The sequence below is a fragment of the Elephas maximus genome, chromosome 14 (assembly GCF_024166365.1).
Source record: "Elephas maximus indicus isolate mEleMax1 chromosome 14, mEleMax1 primary haplotype, whole genome shotgun sequence".
Taxonomy (NCBI): Eukaryota; Metazoa; Chordata; class Mammalia; order Proboscidea; family Elephantidae; genus Elephas; species Elephas maximus.
Window position 1 is genome coordinate 13,867,697 of NC_064832.1, and position 18,241 is coordinate 13,885,937.

Below are 18,241 nucleotides of genomic sequence, written 5' to 3' on the forward strand. Positions count from 1 at the left end.
AGTGGCAGCCTCTCCGGAGACTACTAATTCCGCTGATAACATTCTATGCAAATAACCGGCTGAGTGCCATGGGCAGAAAACATTGACACATACCTGCCAGAGGCCTATTCTGGGTCTGAAGAGTCCACCCTGGTCTCCAGCAACTCATCATCTCAGCACACACTTTGCCTGCACGCGTGGAAACCGCCTCTCTCCACGAATGTCTTCACCTGCTAGGAAGCACACGATGTCACTCAGCCAAAGGAGAGCACAGGCAAAGTCAACTGAAGCCCCCATTTTCAAGATTTTGCCCTCTGCTGCTCCACAGCCTCCGGTGGCACACTGCATGTGCGTCACTTCTCGGTAGACAAGGACGAAATACGGGCATCCAGGGCCCCAGCCGTCCACAGTCTACGGATGGCGGCATATGGATCACCTCTTTGCCTCGTACAGCAGGGAGGCCTGGGCCCTAGACTGGCTCCGCTAGAGCTCCACGACCTCAGCTATTTTCCCTGACCTTTGGCCCGTGCCCTCGTGAGTGTGTCATCTCTACTTCCACTTCTCTTCCCACCACACTGAATCTGCCACCTACGGATACCTGAGCGTGGACATCAACATCTAACACTGGCTGCAGTGTCACAGCTCACTAGGTGTCTAGGCTCAGGCTGACCTTGGCTGTCTTCTGCCCAGGCAAGGAGCCTAATCCTTCCAAGGAAATGAGGACACGTTTTCACTGGCCGACATCCTTTCTTTCATCCACACAGCGGTCTAGATGAGGGTCAAGGGGCCAGGTGGGCCAGGTGAAGGCTGAGTGTGGGGCCTAAGGCTTCTTTCCCAATCACCATGGTGACAGCCACCGGAAGGCTGGGCGGAACTTCTGACGGGGACGAGTCACAAACACTCAGCCAATAGGAGAGGTCCAGCCTAACTGGCCAGTTCCGCAGAGCCCTCCATTTTACCCATGGACAGACAACGGCCCCTTGCGTCTTTGGCCACAAAATCGAGGGCACCCAGGGAATAACTTCACAGTAGGCAACCCCGGATGTGAACACGTTCGACACACTGGGACAGCAGGCAGGTGCCTCTTTTCCACTTATGCTGGGATATCACTAGGCAAGGCGCCCTTCCTCAGCATCTGTGGCCTCTCTGTATGTGTTCACTCAGAGGAAACTCTTCATTCTACCCCTGAGACACATCACAAGTATGAGGGGCCTGAGAGAGAGCCTAGAGATGGAACGGGGGAGGCTTCTGGCTGTACTGCTTCCCCGTGGGGACAGAATAGCAGGTAGTCTCTCTGGAAGGTCTTAGCTTCTGTGGACTGACACGCGCAATACAGTAGGGGCAGACCCTGGCCAGGTGGAGCTTGTGGGCAGATGCAACCTCTCCGGCGACGAATAATTGCGCTGCTGCTTTGTATGGTGAAAACCTCCCCCCGCCAAGGGGGAAGGGTAGAGAACATTGACCCACACCCGCCAGGGGCCTTTCCTGGGACTAAAGATCCCAACGTGGTCTCAACGTCGTCACCCTCTCAACACACACCTTTCCTGCACACGTAATCCTGCCTTTCTCCGTCAGGGCCCTATCCTACCAGGAAAAAAAGCAAGCCGCTCAAAAAGGCCGATGCCAGGGAAATCGAGGAAACACTGCCAGTTTCCAAATTTTTGCTGTCTACACGTCCCCGCCTCCGGTGCAAGGCTGCCTATGTGGCCGGGCTCCGAAGGCAAGGCCGAAATCCAGGCAGCCTGGGCCCCAGCAGTGCAATGGTTGATGGACGTGGGGACACGGATGACCCGTTCGCCACATACACGAGGGATCCTTGGGCCCTTCACTGGCTCGCCATTCAGCTCCACGACGTCCACTACTGGCCCTGGCCTTTGCTGTGGCTGGTGCCCCATTAAACGTGTGCTCCGGAGCGATGTTTCTCCACCCATCACTAGCATTCTGCCACCAGGGGATATGTGAGTGTGGGAGTCACCATTTGTCACTGGCAGCAGTGTCACAAGTCACTAGACTTCCAGCTACCCGCTGACCTAGGCTGCCTTCTGCCCCAGGCAAGGTCCCGAATCCTTTATCCCAGATGCTGACACCTGGGCACTGGCGGACATTGATTTTTATCAACACAGAGGTCTGAGTGAGGGTCAGAGGGCCAGGTAGGTGAAGTGAAGGCCAGGTGGGCGGGGCTAAGGCTTCTTTGCCATCACCATAGAGACAGTCCCCCCACCGCAAGAGTGGGCGGAGCTTGGGATGGGCCTGGTGACAAGACTGAGCCAATGGCAGAGATCCGGGGCGCCAGGCAGATGACACAGGGCCCTCCATTGTGACCTATGACCCCTAGTGGCCACAGGATTTGAGCACACCCCGGGAAAGGCTACGCAGGCACAAGGGAGCCCCTGGTGCGGACTGCTTCAGGGCATTGGCAGAGCACGCCAGGTACCTCTTTCCCACTTTCCTCAGGATATCAGTAGGCAAGGCATCCCCACTCAGCATCTCTTGCCTCTCTCTGTCTCTCTCTGCTTGTGTTCCTTCTCTGAAATCTCTTCCTTCTCCCCCTTGTCACTTCACACCTTGGAGTGCCTGACAGAGGGCCTTCACACGAAAGAACAAAGGGGGAAGGCCTCTGGCTCTACTGCTTGCCCATGGGGAGAGAAGTTCTGGTAGTCTATCTGGAAGGTCTAGAGAGCAGTGATTGATTGGGGAGCTACATCACGGGCGGACCTGGCCAGGTGAAGCTCGCTGACAAGTGGCAGCCTCTCCGGAGACTACTAATTCCGCTGATAACATTCTATGCAAATAACCGGCTGAGTGCCATGGGCAGAAAACATTGACACATACCTGCCAGAGGCCTATTCTGGGTCTGAAGAGTCCACCCTGGTCTCCAGCAACTCATCATCTCAGCACACACTTTGCCTGCACGCGTGGAAACCGCCTCTCTCCACGAATGTCTTCACCTGCTAGGAAGCACACGATGTCACTCAGCCAAAGGAGAGCACAGGCAAAGTCAACTGAAGCCCCCATTTTCAAGATTTTGCCCTCTGCTGCTCCACAGCCTCCGGTGGCACACTGCATGTGCGTCACTTCTCGGTAGACAAGGACGAAATCCGGGCATCCAGGGCCCCAGCCGTCCACAGTCTACGGATGGCGGCATATGGATCACCTCTTTGCCTCGTACAGCAGGGAGGCCTGGGCCCTAGACTGGCTCCGCTAGAGCTCCACGACCTCAGCTATTTTCCCTGACCTTTGGCCCGTGCCCTCGTGAGTGTGTCATCTCTACTTCCACTTCTCTTCCCACCACACTGAATCCGCCACCTGCGGATACCTGAGCGTGGACATCAACATCTATCACTGGCTGCAGTGTCACAGCTCACTAGGTGTCTAGGCTCAGGCTGACCTTGGCTGTCTTCTGCCCAGGCAAGGAGCCTAATCCTTCCAAGGAAATGAGGACACGTGCTCACTGGCCGACATCCTTTCTTTCATCCACACAGCGGTCTAGATGAGGGTAAAGAGGCCAGGGAGGCCAGGTGAGGGCTGAGTGTGGGGCCTAAGGCTTCTTTCCCAATCACCATGGTGACAGCCACCGGAAGGCTGGGCGGAACTTCTGACGGGGACGAGTCACAAACACTCAGCCAATAGGAGAGGTCCAGCCTAACCGGCCAGTTCCGCAGAGCCCTCCATTTTACCCATGGACAGACAACGGCCCCTTGCGTCTTTGGCCACAAAATCGAGGGCACCCAGGGAATAACTTCACAGTAGGCAACCCCGGATGTGAACACGTTCGACACACTGGGACAGCAGGCAGGTACCTCTTTTCCACTTATGCTGGGATATCACTAGGCAAGGCGCCCTTCCTCAGCATCTGTGGCCTCTCTGTATGTGTTCACTCAGAGGAAACTCTTCATTCTACCCCTGAGACACATCACAAGTATGAGGGGCCTGAGAGAGAGCCTAGAGATGGAACGGGGGAGGCTTCTGGCTGTACTGCTTCCCCGTGGGGACAGAATAGCAGGTAGTCTCTCTGGAAGGTCTTAGCTTCTGTTGACTGACACGCGCAATACAGTAGGGGCGGACCCTGGCCAGGTGGAGCTTGTGGGCAGATGCAACCTCTCCGGCGACGAATAATTGCGCTGCTGCTTTGTATGGTGAAAACCTCCCCCCGCCAAGGGGGATGGGTAGAGAACATTGACCCACACCCGCCAGGGGCCTTTCCTGGGACTAAAGATCCCAACGTGGTCTCAACGTCGTCACCCTCTCAACACACACCTTTCCTGCACACGTAATCCTGCCTTTCTCCGTCAGGGCCCTATCCTACCAGGAAAAAAAGCAAGCCGCTCAAAAAGGCCGATGCCAGGGAAATCGAGGAAACACTGCCAGTTTCCAAATTTTTGCTGTCTACACATCCCCGCCTCCGGTGCAAGGCTGCCTATGTGGCCGGGCTCCGAAGGCAAGGCCGAAATCCTGGCAGCCTGGGCCCCAGCAGTGCAATGGTTGATGGACGTGGGGACACGGATGACCCGTTCGCCACATACACGAGGGATCCTTGGGCCCTTCACTGGCTCGCCATTCAGCTCCACGACGTCCACTACTGGCCCTGGCCTTTGCTGTGGCTGGTGCCCCATTAAACGTGTGCTCCGGAGCGATGTTTCTCCACCCATCACTAGCATTCTGCCACCAGGGGATATGTCAGTGTGGGAGTCACCATTTGTCACTGGCAGCAGTGTCACAAGTCACTAGACTTCCAGCTACCCGCTGACCTAGGCTGCCTTCTGCCCCAGGCAAGGTCCCGAATCCTTTATCCAAGATGCTGACACCTGGGCACTGGCGGACATTGATTTTTATCAACACAGAGGTCTGAGTGAGGGTCAGAGGGCCAGGTAGGTGAAGTGAAGGCCAGGTGGGCGGGGCTAAGGCTTCTTTGCCATCACCATAGAGACAGTCCCCCCACCGCAAGAGTGGGCGGAGCTTGGGATGGGCCTGGTGACAAGACTGAGCCAATGGCAGAGATCCGGCCCGCCAGGCAGATGACACAGGGCCCTCCATTGTGACCTATGACCCCTAGTGGCCACAGGATCTGAGCACACCCCGGGAAAGGCTACGCAGGCACAAGGGAGCCCCTGGTGCGGACTGCTTCAGGGCATTGGCAGAGCACGCCAGGTACCTCTTTCCCACTTTCCTCAGGATATCAGTAGGCAAGGCATCCCCACTCAGCCTCTCTTGCCTCTCTCTGTCTCTCTCTGCTTGTGTTCCTTCTCTGAAATCTGTTCCTTCTCCCCCTTGTCACTTCACACCTTGGAGTGCCTCACAGAGGGCCTTGAGATGAAAGAACAAAGGGGGAAGGCCTCTGGCTCTACTGCTTGCCCATGGGGAGAGAAGTTCTGGTAGTCTATCTGGAAGGTCTAGAGAGCAGTGATTGATTGGGGAGCTACATCACGGGCGGACCTGGCCAGGTGAAGCTCGCTGACAAGTGGCAGCCTCTCCGGAGACTACTAATTCCGCTGATAACATTCTATGCAAATAACCGGCTGAGTGCCATGGGCAGAAAACATTGACACATACCTGCCAGAGGCCTATTCTGGGTCTGAAGAGTCCACCCTGGTCTCCAGCAACTCATCATCTCAGCACACACTTTGCCTGCACGCGTGGAAACCGCCTCTCTCCACGAATGTCTTCACCTGCTAGGAAGCACACGATGTCACTCAGCCAAAGGAGAGCACAGGCAAAGTCAACTGAAGCCCCCATTTTCAAGATTTTGCCCTCTGCTGCTCCACAGCCTCCGGTGGCACACTGCATGTGCGTCACTTCTCGGTAGACAAGGACGAAATCCGGGCATCCAGGGCCCCAGCCGTCCAGAGTCTACGGATGGCTGCATATGGATCACCTCTTTGCCTCGTACAGCAGGGAGGCCTGGGCCCTAGACTGGCTCCGCTAGAGCTCCACGACCTCAGCTATTTTCCCTGACCTTTGGCCCGTGCCCTCGTGAGTGTGTCATCTCTACTTCCACTTCTCTTCCCACCACACTGAATCCGCCACCTGCGGATACCTGAGCGTGGACATCAACATCTATCACTGGCTGCAGTGTCACAGGTCACTAGGTGTCTAGGCTCAGGCTGACCTTGGCTGTCTTCTGCCCAGGCAAGGAGCCTAATCCTTCCAAGGAAATGAGGACACGTGCTCAATGGCCGACATCCTTTCTTTCAACCACACAGCGGTCTAGATGAGGGTAAAGAGGCCAGGGAGGCCAGGTGAGGGCTGAGTGTGGGGCCTAAGGCTTCTTTCCCAATCACCATGGTGACAGCCACCGGAAGGCTGGGCGGAACTTCTGACGGGGACGAGTCACAAACACTCAGCCAATAGGAGAGGTCCAGCCTAACCGGCCAGTTCCGCAGAGCCCTCCATTTTACCCATGCACAGACAACGGCCCCTTGCGTCTTTGGCCACAAAATCGAGGGCACCCAGGGAATAACTTCACAGTAGGCAACCCCGGATGTGAACACGTTCGACACACTGGGACAGCAGGCAGGTGCCTCTTTTCCACTTATGCTGGGATATCACTAGGCAAGGCGCCCTTCCTCAGCATCTGTGGCCTCTCTGTATGTGTTCACTCAGAGGAAACTCTTCATTCTACCCCTGAGACACATCACAAGTATGAGGGGCCTGAGAGAGAGCCTAGAGATGGAACGGGGGAGGCTTCTGGCTGTACTGCTTCCCCGTGGGGACAGAATAGCAGGTAGTGCCTCTGGAAGGTCTTAGCTTCTGTTGACTGACACGCGCAATACAGTAGGGGCGGACCCTGGCCAGGTGGAGCTTGTGGGCAGATGCAACCTCTCCGGCGACGAATAATTGCGCTGCTGCTTTGTATGGTGAAAACCTCCCCCCACCAAGGGGGATGGGTACAGAAAATTGACCCACACCCGCCAGGGGCCTTTCCTGGACTAAAGATCCCAACGTGGTCTCAACGTCGTCACCCTCTCAACACACACCTTTCCTGCACACGTAATCCTGCCTTTCTCCGTCAGGGTCCTGTCCTACCAGGAAAAAAAGCAAGCTGCTCAAAAAGGCCGATGCCAGGGAAATCGAGGAAACACTGCCAGTTTCCAAATTTTTGCTGTCTACACGTCCCCGCCTCCGGTGCAAGGCTGCCTATGTGGCCGGGCTCCGAAGGCAAGGCCGAAATCCTGGCAGCCTGGGCCCCAGCAGTGCAATGGTTGATGGACGTGGGGACACGGATGACCCGTTCGCCACATACACGAGGGATCCTTGGGCCCTTCACTGGCTCGCCATTCAGCTCCACGACGTCCACTACTGGCCCTGGCCTTTGCTTTGGCTGGTGCCCCATTAAACGTGTGCTCCGGAGCGATGTTTCTCCACCCATCACTAGCATTCTGCCACCAGGGGATATGTCAGTGTGGGAGTCACCATTTGTCACTGGCAGCAGTGTCACAAGCCACTAGACTTCCAGCTACCCGCTGACCTAGGCTGCCTTCTGCCCCAGGCAAGGTCCCGAATCCTTTATCCCAGATGCTGACACCTGGGCACTGGCGGACATTGATTTTTATCAACACAGAGGTCTGAGTGAGGGTCAGAGGGCCAGGTAGGTGAAGTGAAGGCCAGGTGGGCGGGGCTAAGGCTTCTTTGCCATCACCATAGAGACAGTCCCCCCACCGCAAGAGTGGGCGGAGCTTGGGATGGGCCTGGTGACAAGACTGAGCCAATGGCAGAGATCCGGCCCGCCAGGCAGATGACACAGGGCCCTCCATTGTGACCTATGACCCCTAGTGGCCACAGGATTTGAGCACACCCCAGGAAAGGCTACGCAGGCACAAGGGAGCCCCTGGTGCGGACTCCTTCAGGGCATTGGCAGAGCACGCCAGGTACCTCTTTCCCACTTTCCTCAGGATATCAGTAGGCAAGGCATCCCCACTCAGCCTCTCTTGCCTCTCTCTGTCTCTCTCTGCTTGTGTTCCTTCTCTGAAATCTGTTCCTTCTCCCCCTTGTCACTTCACACCTTGGAGTGCCTCACAGAGGGCCTTGAGACGAAAGAACAAAGGGGGAAGGCCTCTGGCTCTACTGCTTGCCCATGGGGAGAGAAGTTCTGGTAGTCTATCTGGAAGGTCTAGAGAGCAGAGATTGATTGGGGAGCTACATCACGGGCGGACCTGGCCAGGTGAAGCTCGCTGACAAGTGGCAGCCTCTCCGGAGACTACTAATTCCGCTGATAACATTCTATGCAAATAACCGGCTGAGTGCCATGGGCAGAAAACATTGACACATACCTGCCAGAGGCCTATTCTGGGTCTGAAGAGTCCACCCTGGTCTCCAGCAACTCATCATCTCAGCACACACTTTGCCTGCACGCGTGGAAACCGCCTCTCTCCACGAATGTCTTCACCTGCTAGGAAGCACACGATGTCACTCAGCCAAAGGAGAGCACAGGCAAAGTCAACTGAAGCCCCCATTTTCAAGATTTTGCCCTCTGCTGCTCCACAGCCTCCGGTGGCACACTGCATGTGCGTCACTTCTCGGTAGACAAGGACGAAATCCGGGCATCCAGGGCCCCAGCCGTCCACAGTCTACGGATGGCGGCATATGGATCACCTCTTTGCCTCGTACAGCAGGGAGGCCTGGGCCCTAGACTGGCTCCGCTAGAGCTCCACGACCTCAGCTATTTTCCCTGACCTTTGGCCCGTGCCCTCGTGAGTGTGTCATCTCTACTTCCACTTCTCTTCCCACCACACTGAATCCGCCACCTGCGGATACCTCAGCGTGGACATCAACATCTATCACTGGCTGCAGTGTCACAGCTCACTAGGTGTCTAGGCTCAGGCTGACCTTGGCTGTCTTCTGCCCAGGCAAGGAGCCTAATCCTTCCAAGGAAATGAGGACACGTGCTCACTGGCCGACATCCTTTCTTTCATCCACACAGCGGTCTAGATGAGGGTAAAGAGGCCAGGGAGGCCAGGTGAGGGCTGAGTGTGGGGCCTAAGGCTTCTTTCCCAATCACCATGGTGACAGCCACCGGAAGGCTGGGCGGAACTTCTGACGGGGACGAGTCACAAACACTCAGCCAATAGGAGAGGTCCAGCCTAACCGGCCAGTTCCGCAGAGCCCTCCATTTTACCCATGGACAGACAACGGCCCCTTGCGTCTTTGGCCACAAAATCGAGGGCACCCAGGGAATAACTTCACAGTAGGCAACCCCGGATGTGAACACGTTCGACACACTGGGACAGCAGGCAGGTACCTCTTTTCCACTTATGCTGGGATATCACTAGGCAAGGCGCCCTTCCTCAGCATCTGTGGCCTCTCTGTATGTGTTCACTCAGAGGAAACTCTTCATTCTACCCCTGAGACACATCACAAGTATGAGGGGCCTGAGAGAGAGCCTAGAGATGGAACGGGGGAGGCTTCTGGCTGTACTGCTTCCCCGTGGGGACAGAATAGCAGGTAGTCTCTCTGGAAGGTCTTAGCTTCTGTTGACTGACACGCGCAATACAGTAGGGGCGGACCCTGGCCAGGTGGAGCTTGTGGGCAGATGCAACCTCTCCGGCGACGAATAATTGCGCTGCTGCTTTGTATGGTGAAAACCTCCCCCCGCCAAGGGGGATGGGTAGAGAACATTGACCCACACCCGCCAGGGGCCTTTCCTGGGACTAAAGATCCCAACGTGGTCTCAACGTCGTCACCCTCTCAACACACACCGTTCCTGCACACGTAATCCTGCCTTTCTCCGTCAGGGCCCTATCCTACCAGGAAAAAAAGCAAGCTGCTCAAAAAGGCCGATGCCAGGGAAATCGAGGAAACACTGCCAGTTTCCAAATTTTTGCTGTCTACACGTCCCCGCCTCCGGTGCAAGGCTGCCTATGTGGCCGGGCTCCGAAGGCAAGGCCGAAATCCTGGCAGCCTGGGCCCCAGCAGTGCAATGGTTGATGGACGTGGGGACACGGATGACCCGTTCGCCACATACACGAGGGATCCTTGGGCCCTTCACTGGCTCGCCATTCAGCTCCACGACGTCCACTACTGGCCCTGGCCTTTGCTGTGGCTGGTGCCCCATTAAACGTGTGCTCCGGAGCGATGTTTCTCCACCCATCACTAGCATTCTGCCACCAGGGGATATGTCAGTGTGGGAGTCACCATTTGTCACTGGCAGCAGTGTCACAAGCCACTAGACTTCCAGCTACCCGCTGACCTAGGCTGCCTTCTGCCCCAGGCAAGGTCCCGAATCCTTTATCCCAGATGCTGACACCTGGGCACTGGCGGACATTGATTTTTATCAACACAGAGGTCTGAGTGAGGGTCAGAGGGCCAGGTAGGTGAAGTGAAGGCCAGGTGGGCGGGGCTAAGGCTTCTTTGCCATCACCATAGAGACAGTCCCCCCACCGCAAGAGTGGGCGGAGCTTGGGATGGGCCTGGTGACAAGACTGAGCCAATGGCAGAGATCCGGCCCGCCAGGCAGATGACACAGGGCCCTCCATTGTGACCTATGACCCCTAGTGGCCACAGGATTTGAGCACACCCCAGGAAAGGCTACGCAGGCACAAGGGAGCCCCTGGTGCGGACTCCTTCAGGGCATTGGCAGAGCACGCCAGGTACCTCTTTCCCACTTTCCTCAGGATATCAGTAGGCAAGGCATCCCCACTCAGCCTCTCTTGCCTCTCTCTGTCTCTCTCTGCTTGTGTTCCTTCTCTGAAATCTGTTCCTTCTCCCCCTTGTCACTTCACACCTTGGAGTGCCTCACAGAGGGCCTTGAGACGAAAGAACAAAGGGGGAAGGCCTCTGGCTCTACTGCTTGCCCATGGGGAGAGAAGTTCTGGTAGTCTATCTGGAAGGTCTAGAGAGCAGAGATTGATTGGGGAGCTACATCACGGGCGGACCTGGCCAGGTGAAGCTCGCTGACAAGTGGCAGCCTCTCCGGAGACTACTAATTCCGCTGATAACATTCTATGCAAATAACCGGCTGAGTGCCATGGGCAGAAAACATTGACACATACCTGCCAGAGGCCTATTCTGGGTCTGAAGAGTCCACCCTGGTCTCCAGCAACTCATCATCTCAGCACACACTTTGCCTGCACGCGTGGAAACCGCCTCTCTCCACGAATGTCTTCACCTGCTAGGAAGCACACGATGTCACTCAGCCAAAGGAGAGCACAGGCAAAGTCAACTGAAGCCCCCATTTTCAAGATTTTGCCCTCTGCTGCTCCACAGCCTCCGGTGGCACACTGCATGTGCGTCACTTCTCGGTAGACAAGGACGAAATCCGGGCATCCAGGGCCCCAGCCGTCCACAGTCTACGGATGGCGGCATATGGATCACCTCTTTGCCTCGTACAGCAGGGAGGCCTGGGCCCTAGACTGGCTCCGCTAGAGCTCCACGACCTCAGCTATTTTCCCTGACCTTTGGCCCGTGCCCTCGTGAGTGTGTCATCTCTACTTCCACTTCTCTTCCCACCACACTGAATCCGCCACCTGCGGATACCTCAGCGTGGACATCAACATCTATCACTGGCTGCAGTGTCACAGCTCACTAGGTGTCTAGGCTCAGGCTGACCTTGGCTGTCTTCTGCCCAGGCAAGGAGCCTAATCCTTCCAAGGAAATGAGGACACGTGCTCACTGGCCGACATCCTTTCTTTCATCCACACAGCGGTCTAGATGAGGGTAAAGAGGCCAGGGAGGCCAGGTGAGGGCTGAGTGTGGGGCCTAAGGCTTCTTTCCCAATCACCATGGTGACAGCCACCGGAAGGCTGGGCGGAACTTCTGACGGGGACGAGTCACAAACACTCAGCCAATAGGAGAGGTCCAGCCTAACCGGCCAGTTCCGCAGAGCCCTCCATTTTACCCATGGACAGACAACGGCCCCTTGCGTCTTTGGCCACAAAATCGAGGGCACCCAGGGAATAACTTCACAGTAGGCAACCCCGGATGTGAACACGTTCGACACACTGGGACAGCAGGCAGGTACCTCTTTTCCACTTATGCTGGGATATCACTAGGCAAGGCGCCCTTCCTCAGCATCTGTGGCCTCTCTGTATGTGTTCACTCAGAGGAAACTCTTCATTCTACCCCTGAGACACATCACAAGTATGAGGGGCCTGAGAGAGAGCCTAGAGATGGAACGGGGGAGGCTTCTGGCTGTACTGCTTCCCCGTGGGGACAGAATAGCAGGTAGTCTCTCTGGAAGGTCTTAGCTTCTGTTGACTGACACGCGCAATACAGTAGGGGCGGACCCTGGCCAGGTGGAGCTTGTGGGCAGATGCAACCTCTCCGGCGACGAATAATTGCGCTGCTGCTTTGTATGGTGAAAACCTCCCCCCGCCAAGGGGGATGGGTAGAGAACATTGACCCACACCCGCCAGGGGCCTTTCCTGGGACTAAAGATCCCAACGTGGTCTCAACGTCGTCACCCTCTCAACACACACCGTTCCTGCACACGTAATCCTGCCTTTCTCCGTCAGGGCCCTATCCTACCAGGAAAAAAAGCAAGCTGCTCAAAAAGGCCGATGCCAGGGAAATCGAGGAAACACTGCCAGTTTCCAAATTTTTGCTGTCTACACGTCCCCGCCTCCGGTGCAAGGCTGCCTATGTGGCCGGGCTCCGAAGGCAAGGCCGAAATCCTGGCAGCCTGGGCCCCAGCAGTGCAATGGTTGATGGACGTGGGGACACGGATGACCCGTTCGCCACATACACGAGGGATCCTTGGGCCCTTCACTGGCTCGCCATTCAGCTCCACGACGTCCACTACTGGCCCTGGCCTTTGCTGTGGCTGGTGCCCCATTAAACGTGTGCTCCGGAGCGATGTTTCTCCACCCATCACTAGCATTCTGCCACCAGGGGATATGTCAGTGTGGGAGTCACCATTTGTCACTGGCAGCAGTGTCACAAGTCACTAGACTTCCAGCTACCCGCTGACCTAGGCTGCCTTCTGCCCCAGGCAAGGTCCCGAATCCTTTATCCAAGATGCTGACACCTGGGCACTGGCGGACATTGATTTTTATCAACACAGAGGTCTGAGTGAGGGTCAGAGGGCCAGGTAGGTGAAGTGAAGGCCAGGTGGGCGGGGCTAAGGCTTCTTTGCCATCACCATAGAGACAGTCCCCCCACCGCAAGAGTGGGCGGAGCTTGGGATGGGCCTGGTGACAAGACTGAGCCAATGGCAGAGATCCGGCCCGCCAGGCAGATGACACAGGGCCCTCCATTGTGACCTATGACCCCTAGTGGCCACAGGATCTGAGCACACCCCGGGAAAGGCTACGCAGGCACAAGGGAGCCCCTGGTGCGGACTGCTTCAGGGCATTGGCAGAGCACGCCAGGTACCTCTTTCCCACTTTCCTCAGGATATCAGTAGGCAAGGCATCCCCACTCAGCCTCTCTTGCCTCTCTCTGTCTCTCTCTGCTTGTGTTCCTTCTCTGAAATCTGTTCCTTCTCCCCCTTGTCACTTCACACCTTGGAGTGCCTCACAGAGGGCCTTGAGATGAAAGAACAAAGGGGGAAGGCCTCTGGCTCTACTGCTTGCCCATGGGGAGAGAAGTTCTGGTAGTCTATCTGGAAGGTCTAGAGAGCAGTGATTGATTGGGGAGCTACATCACGGGCGGACCTGGCCAGGTGAAGCTCGCTGACAAGTGGCAGCCTCTCCGGAGACTACTAATTCCGCTGATAACATTCTATGCAAATAACCGGCTGAGTGCCATGGGCAGAAAACATTGACACATACCTGCCAGAGGCCTATTCTGGGTCTGAAGAGTCCACCCTGGTCTCCAGCAACTCATCATCTCAGCACACACTTTGCCTGCACGCGTGGAAACCGCCTCTCTCCACGAATGTCTTCACCTGCTAGGAAGCACACGATGTCACTCAGCCAAAGGAGAGCACAGGCAAAGTCAACTGAAGCCCCCATTTTCAAGATTTTGCCCTCTGCTGCTCCACAGCCTCCGGTGGCACACTGCATGTGCGTCACTTCTCGGTAGACAAGGACGAAATCCGGGCATCCAGGGCCCCAGCCGTCCACAGTCTACGGATGGCGGCATATGGATCACCTCTTTGCCTCGTACAGCAGGGAGGCCTGGGCCCTAGACTGGCTCCGCTAGAGCTCCACGACCTCAGCTATTTTCCCTGACCTTTGGCCCGTGCCCTCGTGAGTGTGTCATCTCTACTTCCACTTCTCTTCCCACCACACTGAATCCGCCACCTGCGGATACCTGAGCGTGGACATCAACATCTATCACTGGCTGCAGTGTCACAGGTCACTAGGTGTCTAGGCTCAGGCTGACCTTGGCTGTCTTCTGCCCAGGCAAGGAGCCTAATCCTTCCAAGGAAATGAGGACACGTGCTCAATGGCCGACATCCTTTCTTTCAACCACACAGCGGTCTAGATGAGGGTAAAGAGGCCAGGGAGGCCAGGTGAGGGCTGAGTGTGGGGCCTAAGGCTTCTTTCCCAATCACCATGGTGACAGCCACCGGAAGGCTGGGCGGAACTTCTGACGGGGACGAGTCACAAACACTCAGCCAATAGGAGAGGTCCAGCCTAACCGGCCAGTTCCGCAGAGCCCTCCATTTTACCCATGCACAGACAACGGCCCCTTGCGTCTTTGGCCACAAAATCGAGGGCACCCAGGGAATAACTTCACAGTAGGCAACCCCGGATGTGAACACGTTCGACACACTGGGACAGCAGGCAGGTGCCTCTTTTCCACTTATGCTGGGATATCACTAGGCAAGGCGCCCTTCCTCAGCATCTGTGGCCTCTCTGTATGTGTTCACTCAGAGGAAACTCTTCATTCTACCCCTGAGACACATCACAAGTATGAGGGGCCTGAGAGAGAGCCTAGAGATGGAACGGGGGAGGCTTCTGGCTGTACTGCTTCCCCGTGGGGACAGAATAGCAGGTAGTCTCTCTGGAAGGTCTTAGCTTCTGTTGACTGACACGCGCAATACAGTAGGGGCGGACCCTGGCCAGGTGGAGCTTGTGGGCAGATGCAACCTCTCCGGCGACGAATAATTGCGCTGCTGCTTTGTATGGTGAAAACCTCCCCCCGCCAAGGGGGATGGGTACAGAAAATTGACCCACACCCGCCAGGGGCCTTTCCTGGACTAAAGATCCCAACGTGGTCTCAACGTCGTCACCCTCTCAACACACACCTTTCCTGCACACGTAATCCTGCCTTTCTCCGTCAGGGCCCTATCCTACCAGGAAAAAAAGCAAGCTGCTCAAAAAGGCCGATGCCAGGGAAATCGAGGAAACACTGCCAGTTTCCAAATTTTTGCTGTCTACACGTCCCGCCTCCGGTGCAAGGCTGCCTATGTGGCCGGGCTCCGAAGGCAAGGCCGAAATCCTGGCAGCCTGGGCCCCAGCAGTGCAATGGTTGATGGACGTGGGGACACGGATGACCCGTTCGCCACATACACGAGGGATCCTTGGGCCCTTCACTGGCTCGCCATTCAGCTCCACGACGTCCACTACTGGCCCTGGCCTTTGCTTTGGCTGGTGCCCCATTAAACGTGTGCTCCGGAGCGATGTTTCTCCACCCATCACTAGCATTCTGCCACCAGGGGATATGTCAGTGTGGGAGTCACCATTTGTCACTGGCAGCAGTGTCACAAGCCACTAGACTTCCAGCTACCCGCTGACCTAGGCTGCCTTCTGCCCCAGGCAAGGTCCCGAATCCTTTATCCCAGATGCTGACACCTGGGCACTGGCGGACATTGATTTTTATCAACACAGAGGTCTGAGTGAGGGTCAGAGGGCCAGGTAGGTGAAGTGAAGGCCAGGTGGGCGGGGCTAAGGCTTCTTTGCCATCACCATAGAGACAGTCCCCCCACCGCAAGAGTGGGCGGAGCTTGGGATGGGCCTGGTGACAAGACTGAGCCAATGGCAGAGATCCGGCCCGCCAGGCAGATGACACAGGGCCCTCCATTGTGACCTATGACCCCTAGTGGCCACAGGATTTGAGCACACCCCAGGAAAGGCTACGCAGGCACAAGGGAGCCCCTGGTGCGGACTCCTTCAGGGCATTGGCAGAGCACGCCAGGTACCTCTTTCCCACTTTCCTCAGGATATCAGTAGGCAAGGCATCCCCACTCAGCCTCTCTTGCCTCTCTCTGTCTCTCTCTGCTTGTGTTCCTTCTCTGAAATCTGTTCCTTCTCCCCCTTGTCACTTCACACCTTGGAGTGCCTCACAGAGGGCCTTGAGACGAAAGAACAAAGGGGGAAGGCCTCTGGCTCTACTGCTTGCCCATGGGGAGAGAAGTTCTGGTAGTCTATCTGGAAGGTCTAGAGAGCAGAGATTGATTGGGGAGCTACATCACGGGCGGACCTGGCCAGGTGAAGCTCGCTGACAAGTGGCAGCCTCTCCGGAGACTACTAATTCCGCTGATAACATTCTATGCAAATAACCGGCTGAGTGCCATGGGCAGAAAACATTGACACATACCTGCCAGAGGCCTATTCTGGGTCTGAAGAGTCCACCCTGGTCTCCAGCAACTCATCATCTCAGCACACACTTTGCCTGCACGCGTGGAAACCGCCTCTCTCCACGAATGTCTTCACCTGCTAGGAAGCACACGATGTCACTCAGCCAAAGGAGAGCACAGGCAAAGTCAACTGAAGCCCCCATTTTCAAGATTTTGCCCTCTGCTGCTCCACAGCCTCCGGTGGCACACTGCATGTGCGTCACTTCTCGGTAGACAAGGACGAAATCCGGGCATCCAGGGCCCCAGCCGTCCACAGTCTACGGATGGCGGCATATGGATCACCTCTTTGCCTCGTACAGCAGGGAGGCCTGGGCCCTAGACTGGCTCCGCTAGAGCTCCACGACCTCAGCTATTTTCCCTGACCTTTGGCCCGTGCCCTCGTGAGTGTGTCATCTCTACTTCCACTTCTCTTCCCACCACACTGAATCCGCCACCTGCGGATACCTGAGCGTGGACATCAACATCTATCACTGGCTGCAGTGTCACAGCTCACTAGGTGTCTAGGCTCAGGCTGACCTTGGCTGTCTTCTGCCCAGGCAAGGAGCCTAATCCTTCCAAGGAAATGAGGACACGTGCTCACTGGCCGACATCCTTTCTTTCATCCACACAGCGGTCTAGATGAGGGTAAAGAGGCCAGGGAGGCCAGGTGAGGGCTGAGTGTGGGGCCTAAGGCTTCTTTCCCAATCACCATGGTGACAGCCACCGGAAGGCTGGACGGAACTTCTGACGGGGACGAGTCACAAACACTCAGCCAATAGGAGAGGTCCAGCCTAACCGGCCAGTTCCGCAGAGCCCTCCATTTTACCCATGGACAGACAACGGCCCCTTGCGTCCTTGGCCACAAAATCGAGGGCACCCAGGGAATAACTTCACAGTAGGCAACCCCGGATGTGAACACGTTCGACACACTGGGACAGCAGGCAGGTGCCTCTTTTCCACTTATGCTGGGATATCACTAGGCAAGGCGCCCTTCCTCAGCATCTGTGGCCTCTCTGTATGTGTTCACTCAGAGGAAACTCTTCATTCTACCCCTGAGACACATCACAAGTATGAGGGGCCTGAGAGAGAGCCTAGAGATGGAACGGGGGAGGCTTCTGGCTGTACTGCTTCCCCGTGGGGACAGAATAGCAGGTAGTCTCTCTGGAAGGTCTTAGCTTCTGTGGACTGACACGCGCAATACAGTAGGGGCGGACCCTGGCCAGGTGGAGCTTGTGGGCAGATGCAACCTCTCCGGCGACGAATAATTGCGCTGCTGCTTTGTATGGTGAAAACCTCCCCCCGCCAAGGGGGATGGGTAGAGAACATTGACCCACACCCGCCAGGGGCCTTTCCTGGGACTAAAGATCCCAACGTGGTCTCAACGTCGTCACCCTCTCAACACACACCTTTCCTGCACACGTAATCCTGCCTTTCTCCGTCAGGGCCCTATCCTACCAGGAAAAAAAGCAAGCCGCTCAAAAAGGCCGATGCCAGGGAAATCGAGGAAACACTGCCAGTTTCCAAATTTTTGCTGTCTACACGTCCCCGCCTCCGGTGCAAGGCTGCCTATGTGGCCGGGCTCCGAAGGCAAGGCCGAAATCCTGGCAGCCTGGGCCCCAGCAGTGCAATGGTTGATGGACGTGGGGACACGGATGACCCGTTCGCCACATACACGAGGGATCCTTGGGCCCTTCACTGGCTCGCCATTCAGCTCCACGACGTCCACTACTGGCCCTGGCCTTTGCTGTGGCTGGTGCCCCATTAAACGTGTGCTCCGGAGCGATGTTTCTCCACCCATCACTAGCATTCTGCCACCAGGGGATA